General features: G+C 41.3%; 1 pseudogene; it reads left to right on the top strand.

The window, feature by feature from the left end:
• The first annotated feature begins 770 nt into the window (after nucleotides 1–770).
• LOC124500994 (ribosomal protein L18-like) lies at nucleotides 771–1,330 on the top strand (annotated as a pseudogene).
• Nucleotides 1,331–9,847: the final 8,517 nt, after the last annotated feature.

Below are 9,847 nucleotides of genomic sequence, written 5' to 3'. Positions count from 1 at the left end.
CACAAGCTTCAACTTCTAGCATTACCTTGTGTTTAGGGTAAGGAGTGGTTTGCCAGAAGGTTTTTCTTAATATCTTCTTCACTCTCAGATTTAAGTCTTCCCATTATGCCTGTGCCTCACAAAGGGCTCTCTCCATACTTTTGAGGACTGGTTACCTGTTTCTTGAGTTTGCTAGCCTGGTGTTGGCAATGGACTGGAGGTGTGTTTTATTGTTCTGTTTCAGTCCCAGTCTTAGATAGGTGCTCCATTCTGTGTCTTAGAGGTGGGGCTTTCGCAGTGATTCTTCTCACCCAGAAGTTGGCAATCTCTAATGATCTGAGCCTAGATGTATTCCTCCCTGTCCCCAGAGGGTTTTGTCTGCTCCTTTTCTCACCTGCAATGTGTCTTCATCTGTACCTTGAGGGTAACAGGGTTTAATGCCCTTCCTCCAATGGGATAAGGCTTTTATTCTGTAGGAGACATATGAGAGGATATGGGAAGCTTCATGTCTTCATCTCAGTGGATGCTCTTTCTTTCTCCAAGGATGTACCATAAGAGATGCTTCTTCAGATTTTCATTCTATGTCCAGTTTTTCATGCACACTCAGTGAGGTCTGTGAGAGGGCCCTGTAGGGGGGAGTGTGAATTTCTCTGTCTCTGTGGCTCTCGGCAGTTCTGTGCTTTCACTCTAAACTTTATACCATATACTCTCACACTTGACCTTTAAATGTTCGTTAACAATTTCAGCAAAATTTTTAGTTTTCCCAAACTGGCAGAGCAGGAGGTGTCAGTATGGAAGTTGACATTTGCCACAACAAAGACTGAAAGGTTTGGTGCAAAGAGCCCAAGGACCAGGGCATCTACCTGAGACCGTTGGTCAGGTCGTATGGGTTTCTGGCCAGATGAACCGACTCTACCATTAGCCAAGTTGTGTTGAAGAAGTTGTTCAAGAATTGCACCAACCGGCCACCTCTGTCCCTCTCCTGGATGATCCGTAAGATGAAGCTGCCTGGCAAGGAAGACAAAACAGCTGTGGCTGTAGGGACTAGAACTGATGATGTGTGTGTCAGGAGGTGCCCAAACTGAAGGTGGACGTGCTGCAAGTGAGCAGCCATGCCCAGAGCTGCATCCTCAAAGGTGGGGGCGAGATCCTTGCCTTTGACCTGTTGGCCCCAGACTTCCCCAAGGACTGTGGCACCATCTTGCTCTCTATTCCATGCAAGAGCTGAGAGGTATACAGGTATTTCAGCAAGGTCCCAGGAACCCTGCACAGCCACACCAAATCCTGCATGTAATTCAAGGGCCAGAAGTTGGAGTGGCCCAGAGGCTTCAGGGCGAGCCTTGGCCACTAAAATGAACCTCACATCCTGCCTTGTTATTGAAAAGATTTTGGATGCTAAAAAAACCCCCCAACTTTAGCCAAATTTTTCTTACCAGCTCGTATAGCCTCTGGTGTTTGCTGCAGCTAAGTAGGTGCTCTTCCTGGAGGCACCTTTGTTTGTATTTCTTAAATTAACTATTTGCCCTCGGACCACAGCTCTGTGATAGATTCAATAAAAGTTGGATTTTTGTAAATTATCTAGTCTTTTTTTTTTTATCGTAAGTATGGCGTGATGTCCTTTCCTGTTTCCTACATCCCATAGTGAAGCCAGAAACCCTATTTCTTGACCTATAAGAAAATTTATTTCTAGGTTTTCAAACCATCTATGAGTAAATCGTATTTTCATACCAAATGTCAGCTAGGTCATTTTGGACCTCAAGTAAAGAAAATCCAATCCAAAATACATAAACCAAAAGTTTGTATTATCTCAATGGGAGAGGTTTAGTTAAATCAAGTCAACAATTTTGTTAGGGTTCTAGGTTCTTTCTCTTTTCCACTGTGCTAGTCTCAGGACATTGTGTCCTTTAGAGTAACTTCCTCCAGTGTCCCAAGTGGGCTACCAAAGTTCTGGACATCACGTCACAGAGGTAAAAACAAACAAGCCACATATAAAAATATAAATAGGGGCGCCTGGGTGGCGCAGTCGGTTAAGCGTCCAACTTCAGCCAGGTCACGATCTCGCTGTCCGTGAGTTCGAGCCCCGCGTCAGGCTCTGGGTTGATGGCTCAGAGCCTGGAGCCTGTTTCCGATTCTGTGTCTCCCTCTCTCTCTGCCCCTCCCCCATTCATGCTCTGTCTCTCTCTGTCCCAAAAATAAATAAACGTTGAAAAAAAAATTAAAAAAATATATAAATAAAATCAATGGCCAATTGATATCTTTTTTTAAAAGTAGTCTTCATGCCCAGCATGGAGCCCAATGCAAAGCTTGAACACACGACCCTGAGATGAAGACCTGAGCTGAGATCAAGAGTCAGACACTCAACTGACTGAGCCATCCAGTGCCCCTACATCATTATTTTTTAAGGGAAAGGAAAATATCGCAAGAGGCTTCCTATCAAATTTGCCAAATGTCTTATTGAACACATGCCCATTGCTCAATTGTTGCTAGAATGGGAATGGAGCTACCCTATTTGATTTAACATCAAGATTTGCCTCTGGGCTAGAAAGGGAGCAAATTCCGCTGAAGCGCATGGCCACCTGATAGCTGAGAAAAATCAAGATTCTATGAGCAAAGAAGAATATGGGGGAAGGGCTGTGACTAGTGGTCATGACTGTTAGAGTTCATAAGGCATAAAGAGGACAAGCTTTGCAGTCAGGTTTATCTAGGTTCAAATCCTAGATTTGTACCTTGGAAAGTACAAAGGGGATAATATTTTGTAAATACTAAATAGTTAACTATTTCTCTCTTTCTTTCATGAAATCATGTTCCTTGGCATTCATTTTGATCTTATAGCTCAGGAAGGGGCCATGGATAATGCCACCTCATGAAAGTAGAGGAGATGATTTTAAATATGGTAAATTCAGAATATAGTAGCTATATTATAGCTACAACAATATTATAAATTGTTATAATATATTTAGCTGATAGCTTTTTCTAATTAAAGGCTCTTTATTACGGCTGCACGTTCTACTTTGAGAGAAGATAGAGAAGTATTTTCTAGCTCAAATGCAGAGTGAGAGGCCTTTGGTTGATCTCCCCTTCTGTGATAACAAGGGACAGGGTCATATGGCCAAAATGGCAATTTAAGGCTTTTCCATTATGGAGGAGGGGCCTGTATTCCTTTTTTTTTTTTTAATTAAAAAAATTTTTTTAAATGTTTTTTATTTATTTTTGAGAGAGAGACAGAGTATGAGCTGGTCAGGGGCAGAGAGAGAGGGAGACACAGAATCCGAAGTAGGCTCCAGGCTCCGAACTGTCAGCACAGAGCCTGACACGGGGCTCGAACCCATGAACCACGGGATCATGACCTGAGCCAAAGCTGGACGCCCAACCATAGCTGTGAAGTATACGGGGCCAAAGAGGTACAATGGAAGAAAGAGAGAGCTTGAGGAAACAGTGTTTGTCTTTTTGTTCACAGCTATGGGACTCTGCAATGAAAAAGAAAAGAGCTCTGGACAGGTAAAAAAATAGTTTTGACAAGTTTAGAAAGACTGTTATTTACCTTTTACCATAACAGAAAGATAAGACACTGTTCAGGTTAAAGTGCAGTACATCTGGAAGAGAATCAAAAAACAAAATGAGCCTTTTTTTGTATATCCCTCATCAAAGAAGTTATTTTGCTTTGGTTTTTTAAAAAATTTATGCCTAGCCTTCTTAATCTCTCAGCATATTTATTTCCCTAAGGCCCTTGATCATATTAGTTCCTGGAGTAGTCTTTCCAAATTGAAAGTGTTATATCCATGCTGTAAGAATAGGATGGGCCTCCACCCATAATTTGATTTCAGTGTAAGAGACATCCCAAGAGCATATGAAAATACAGGGTTAGTTTCCCGAGAGCCTCTGGTCACAACATTTTTATCAACCTATCAACACATAATTTTGTTTTATGTGTGTGTCTGTTTAAAAACATCTTATTTAATATATATTGTTGATTCACTAACAATGAACGCACAGAAACATCACTATAACTCATGCTCTAACACATGCTCTGTCAGACTTCTCAAGTGTTGCCAAAAAACTTCACACAGATTGCTGTCTCACTTTTGTTTCATTTTTATTTTCTTAATTACCAGGGAAGGGGGAAATCTTTCTGTGTGGCTATTTGCCATTTGGTTTCCTTTTGCTGTGAGTTGCCTGTTCAGATCATTTACCCGCTTTTCTTTTTGATGGCCCCTTTCCCATTAATTTATGGATTTTTAAAATGTACATTTTGTAGGCTAATATTTTCTTGAATGTATGTTCTACATTGTCTTCTAATAGTGTGTCTTTACATTTCGTGTAGATGGCCTTTGTCATACAGAAAATTTTAATTGCTTGCATGAGGTAAATTTTGTGTTTTCTTTAAGAAATTCTTCTATACCATAAGGTCATAAAGATATTTCCTCTATATTGATACTCTCCACATTGTCTTCTCATAACTTTAAAGTTTTGCATTTCGCAGACCTTTAATCAACACAGAATTCATTTTTATATATAAGGTCTGTAGGGACTTGTTTTTAAACTATAAGGATATAGTCAGTTTTCTCTACCTCACTTACTAGATAGATCTTTCTTTCTCCACTATTTATTCTGTCACTGTCATGCACCGCCCCTCCCCCCCCCACCCCGTCCCAGCCCTCCCTCCCAAGCACCGGAAGTACGTATACCAAGTTCTCTGTATGTGTGTATGTGTATGTCTGGCTGGGGTATTCTATCCTGTTCCATTAGTTCATCTAGTTATCCTCAAACTAGTATCACATTGTTTATTTTATTAAAAAAACATTTTTTTAACGTTTATTTGTTATTGACAGACAGAGAGACACAGAGAGTGAGCAGGAGAGGGGCAGAGAGAGGAGGAGACACAGAATCCGAAACAGGCTCCAGGCTCTGAGCCATCAGTACAGAGCCCGACGCGGGGCTCGAACTCACAAACTGCAAGATCATGACCTGAACCAAAGTCTGTCACCCAACCAACTGAGCCACCCAGGTGCCCCTATATCACATTGGTTAAAGACCAAAACTTCATAATCAATCTTGATACTTGGGAGGGCAAGATGCTCCCCTCTTTATTCTTATTTTTTGAAATTATCTTGATTGCTCTTGATCCTTTATTCTTCCATATGAATATTAGGATCAGTTTGTCAAATTCAGTCAAAAGCCCTGTTCAACTTTGAATTAGAGTGGCAATAAATTCATAGACTACTTTGAGAAAAATTGTCATTCTTACAACACTGAGTGTTTTTATCTGTTAACATTCTGTACATTTTCATGTCCTAAAACACTTTTTTTTTTTTAAGTAGACTCCATGCCCAGCATGGAGTCCAACACGGGGCTTGAACTCACAACCCTTAAATCAAGGTCTGAGCTGAGATCAAGTGTTGAGCGCTCAATTTTCAATTTTATATGTAGAAAATCACATTATTGGTTAATACTGACCATACCGTTTTGTTCATTCTTTGAGTTCTGTCTTTGTTTCTGTTTCTGGACTTCTATCCTGAATCTAAGCAGGAAAAGTGAGCATTTTTGCCTTCTCCCTGACTTTGAACATAAAACTAATATAATGTTATGTGTCAATTATATCTCAACTAAAAAATAATGCTTCTAATGTTTCATGTTTAGAATGACATTTGCTTTAGGTTGTTGGTGGTACCTACATCAGGTTAAGAAAATTTCTTTTTGTTCCAAATTTACTACATCTTTCTATCTTCCTTTTTTCTTCCTCCCTTCCTCTCTTTTCTCTTTCTCTTCCTCACTTCCTTTTGTAAAAGGTTAATAAATATTAAATTTTACTAAAAGTTTGTGCATCTATGTTTATAACTATGTTTAACATATAATTTTTCTCCTAGTATATTGTCCTTGTGGAATTTTATTTTTATTTATTTGTGTGTACTTTGTGGAATTTTCTTTTACATAAATCTTTTTTTTTAAAGTTTATTCGTTTTTGAGAGAGGGAGAGAGAGAGACAGAGTGCTAGCAGGGGAGGAACAGAGAGAGGGGGACACAGAATCCGAAGCAGGCTCCAGGCTCTGAGCTGTCAGCATAGAGCCTGATGCGGGGATTGAACCCATGAATCATCAGATCATGACCTAAGCCAAAGTCAGGTGCTTAACCGACTGAGTCACCCAGGCAACCCGCCTTGTGGAATTTTAATAGCAATGTTTCGCTAGCTTCATAAAAGAAACTGGGGGACTACTCCTGTTTTTTAGTTTCAAAAACTCTTGTGTAATGTAGGAATTATATGTTCTTTGAAGGCTGGGTGGTATCTGATCTAATACCTTTTTTATATATTAGGTCGAATGTGCATCTAATAACTCTAATATTAATAATCATTAAATTACTATTTGTAATTATATTAATAAGTTATGTTAATATAAAATAATATTTAATTCAATTATTAAATTAATACATTAATAATATAACTTAATATATAAATTAAGTTAATACATTTCATATGTTACATGAATATAATTTAATATTTAATATTTTCTTCTTACCTCACAGTTGAGGCAGCAGCTGTATTCCAGCTACTCCAATAATACGCCGGTTTTCTTTTTTGGAACCTTTTGAGCGTATCCTCTTTCTCTGGGAATTGAAAAAACTCCCGGGTGATCTGAGTGTGTTGAGAAACACAGGCCTAGCCTTCTGACGGATTCTCAGAGGAACTTTCTCCTTGGCTTCTCCTGTGTCTCCAATGCTCACTGAGGTGACCTGCAAATTGCCTGACTGTGGTGTTAGGATCTTATTTCAAACACTGAGAGGAATGAGGCTGTATGTGAAAACAAGCTTTTATACCTCTCCAGTTGACTCCAACCCATTCCTAGAGTGGTCTCTTAAAAAACCTTATGCATATCTCAAATTCAAGGGAAGTTAGTTCTGGTTTTAATAAAGCACTGTCAAGCAATATTATGAGGCATTAATCCATTCTAAAATAAGAAAGTGGAGGAGATATCACAAGATCAGTCATGTACCATTTGAGGGCTCCTTGCAGATGTTTAGGGCACCATAGGCTTTCAATAGAACAGGCCGCATGGTCAAGAGGCCAGTTCTTCCCTTCCCTTTGTGAGATCTGGAACGAACCATGACATCTCTGACCTTCTTAGCTGCCCTTTCTTCCAGCTGGGGACCTGAGAACTCCTTTTATGTTCTAGATATGAAGCCAACCTGGACAGCACAACCTCAAAATCCCAACACTGGGTCTTCTTTCTATCGATTTGGGGATAATGGGCTTAATCAGGCCATTGAAAAGGAAAGGCACTTGATCCTTCGTTTTCATTTCTGAGCTTTATTTTCCCTTCACTTTCACCTTTATTCCCTGAAATCAGTATTGCCTAGAAATTCTTCCTACCACAATTATGTTGCTTTCCCAGAAACTCTGGAGCCTTCCCAGCCCACACCCAGGCCCCTGCATGCCACCATTCTTACTCACAGCTCCTGCGGGTTTTTCCAAGACAGAGAAGATTCAAAACACACTCTTTGAGGCAAAATGGCCCCAGGAGGAGATTCACGCTAACATAACAGAGTCTGACAAGGAGTGTAGCTTATTCCGACCCCTCTCCCATATCAGGATACATATTTGAGAAGAATTGCCAAGTATTAAATAAAAAAAGCACACAACTTCATTCTTGTGGTTTTTGTACCCCATTTCAGACAGGCTTGGACAAATTCTACTAATTCTATTGTAAGTGATGGCTCTGAAAACATTTCCAACAACTTGAAGGAGAAAAGAGACAAGCAGGGAGGAAGGGTGGGTAAGATAAGCCTGATCGGCTCCCGAGGGGCCACCCAATCTGCTGTGGGGAGCTGCTGCCACTCACCTTTCAAACTTTTTGAAAATTTGCTCTTATGGAGGAATAGATTGGTGGGGGTGAGGGGACACACAAGTGAAGAAGAAAGAAGGTGTATCCCCTCCTGAAAAGGGAAGTTCGCTTGGTTCTGCAGTCCTGTGTGGAACGAGCAATGACCTGTATAGACTTCTATAGTCCTGTATAGAAATGAGCAATGACCACCTGCTGGCTGAACCAAAAGATAGGACCTGGCATGCGTGGTTGTCCAAGTACCGGGATTGATCAAAACAGACCTAAGATTGTACGTGTGTGGTGTTCAAAGCAAAGTCTGAGGCTGGAAACATGAATGGATTTAAAACATTAAGCCCAAAGCAGATCACAAGGAGTAAAACCAAGAGCTGGAGGAAGAGTGAGCAACTGGGCCCAGAACAGGTGTAGGAGGTGAGGCCTAGAAAAAGCCTTCAGAGAAAGCCTATGAAGGAGGCATCACAATAACCTTATAGTGCAGAGAAAGCTGTACCGGGCCCAGCCCGATCAGAGAAGTGAATCACAAAGTTTCAAACTCAAGAATGGACATACTGGAAGAGGAGATGGCCACAAAAACAGGTAAATGTACACCGTATCATAGCTGTAATCATGTCTGTATGTAATCTCTGTAATGCTAAAGTAAAAAATAGAGGAGCCGTAGTGGGTCTGTTGTGGGGTCAATGCTATGGGAAGTTTTGCAGAAGAGGCCATGATTAAGCAGGAGCAATGCTGGCAGATAAAGAGAACAGCATATGCGCGAAGATACAGAGCCATAACACAACATGGTGTGGAAGGAGCCATAGCAGCGAGATCATTCTGGAGGGGAGGGAGGAGGGGTAAGCGTGAGCGTCAAGACTGGAAAAGAGGATCTATGAGCTGGCATAATGACGGAGGGCCTCAAATTCCATGCTAAGGAGTTGGGTCTGTTTAGTTTTCATTCGGGAGTATGGAGCCACTGATGTGTTATCACCTGGGCTGTGTGACTTCATCAGTTTTGAGTTTCTGAAGGATGCATTCCTGGAGGGAGTGGCTATAGCACAGACTACTCATCTGGGCTACAAAAACAAAAGGACTTGACCAGTTAGAAATCTATTGCCATGATTCACGTCAAGGCTAAAAAGAGGAACCAAAGCAGTGGCAGGGGGGCTGGGCTGGGGCTTGGGAAACAGATTCCAGATATAATTAAGACTTGATCATGAATTAGAGATAAGAGGTGAGGTAAAGGTAAGAGTCAAAGATGACCAGCTCAAATGCCACTCACCCTTCTCTTACATCTCTAACTTTCCATTGCACTTGATCTTTACATATAATACATGTCGATCACAAAAGCCCTCCTCCTCTTGCAATCCCCCACTAACCTTTCCAAATTTACTTCTTACCACTCCCCTCTTGCTCATTGTGCTTCAGCCCCATTGGCCACATCAAACACTCCAAATATGCTCCTTTTCCAGGACCTTTGCACTTGCCTGTTCCATCTGCCCGTGATGCTCTTTGCCCAGATGCCTTCATGGGCGCCATTCTGATTTCTTTCGGGTCTCTGACCAAATATCAATTTATCAGAGAGGACGTCAAAACCCACTCTGTCTGAAATAGAATCTGCTTCCTCCCGAATCATTTTTTTTATACGCTTAATCATGCTCGACTTACCCCCAGGACACTTAGCCACCCCTTCTTTTCAGAGAAGTTTTGGCTATTCTGTCGTAAGTGATAGTCTCCAAATGTTAGCGGCTAAACACAGCAAAATGTGTCTTGCTCATGCAACGTGTCCACTGCAGGCCAGCAGGAGGCTCTACTTGTGGTCATCACTTAGGGTCTCAAAGGGACAAGGCCTCATTTAACATGTTGCTTCCACAGTTACTGCAGCGATGGTAAGGGAGGATGGAAGTTTGCACATTGGCTCTTAAAGGTTCTGCGGGCAGGTGACACAAGTAATTTCCGCTTCTGTGTCATTGGCCACAACAAGTCACGTGACCGCGCCTAGCTTTCAAAGGGTCAGAGCGAAGTGATGTTACATGTGCACAGCAGCCAGCCAGCAGTAT

The sequence above is a fragment of the Lynx rufus genome, unplaced genomic scaffold (assembly GCF_022079265.1).
Source record: "Lynx rufus isolate CCGP_SWC_20201006 ecotype Redwood Valley unplaced genomic scaffold, mLynRuf1.p SCAF_7, whole genome shotgun sequence".
Taxonomy (NCBI): domain Eukaryota; kingdom Metazoa; phylum Chordata; class Mammalia; order Carnivora; family Felidae; genus Lynx; species Lynx rufus.
Note: the sequence above shows the minus strand (reverse complement) of the source record. Positions and strands in the feature narration are given on the sequence as shown.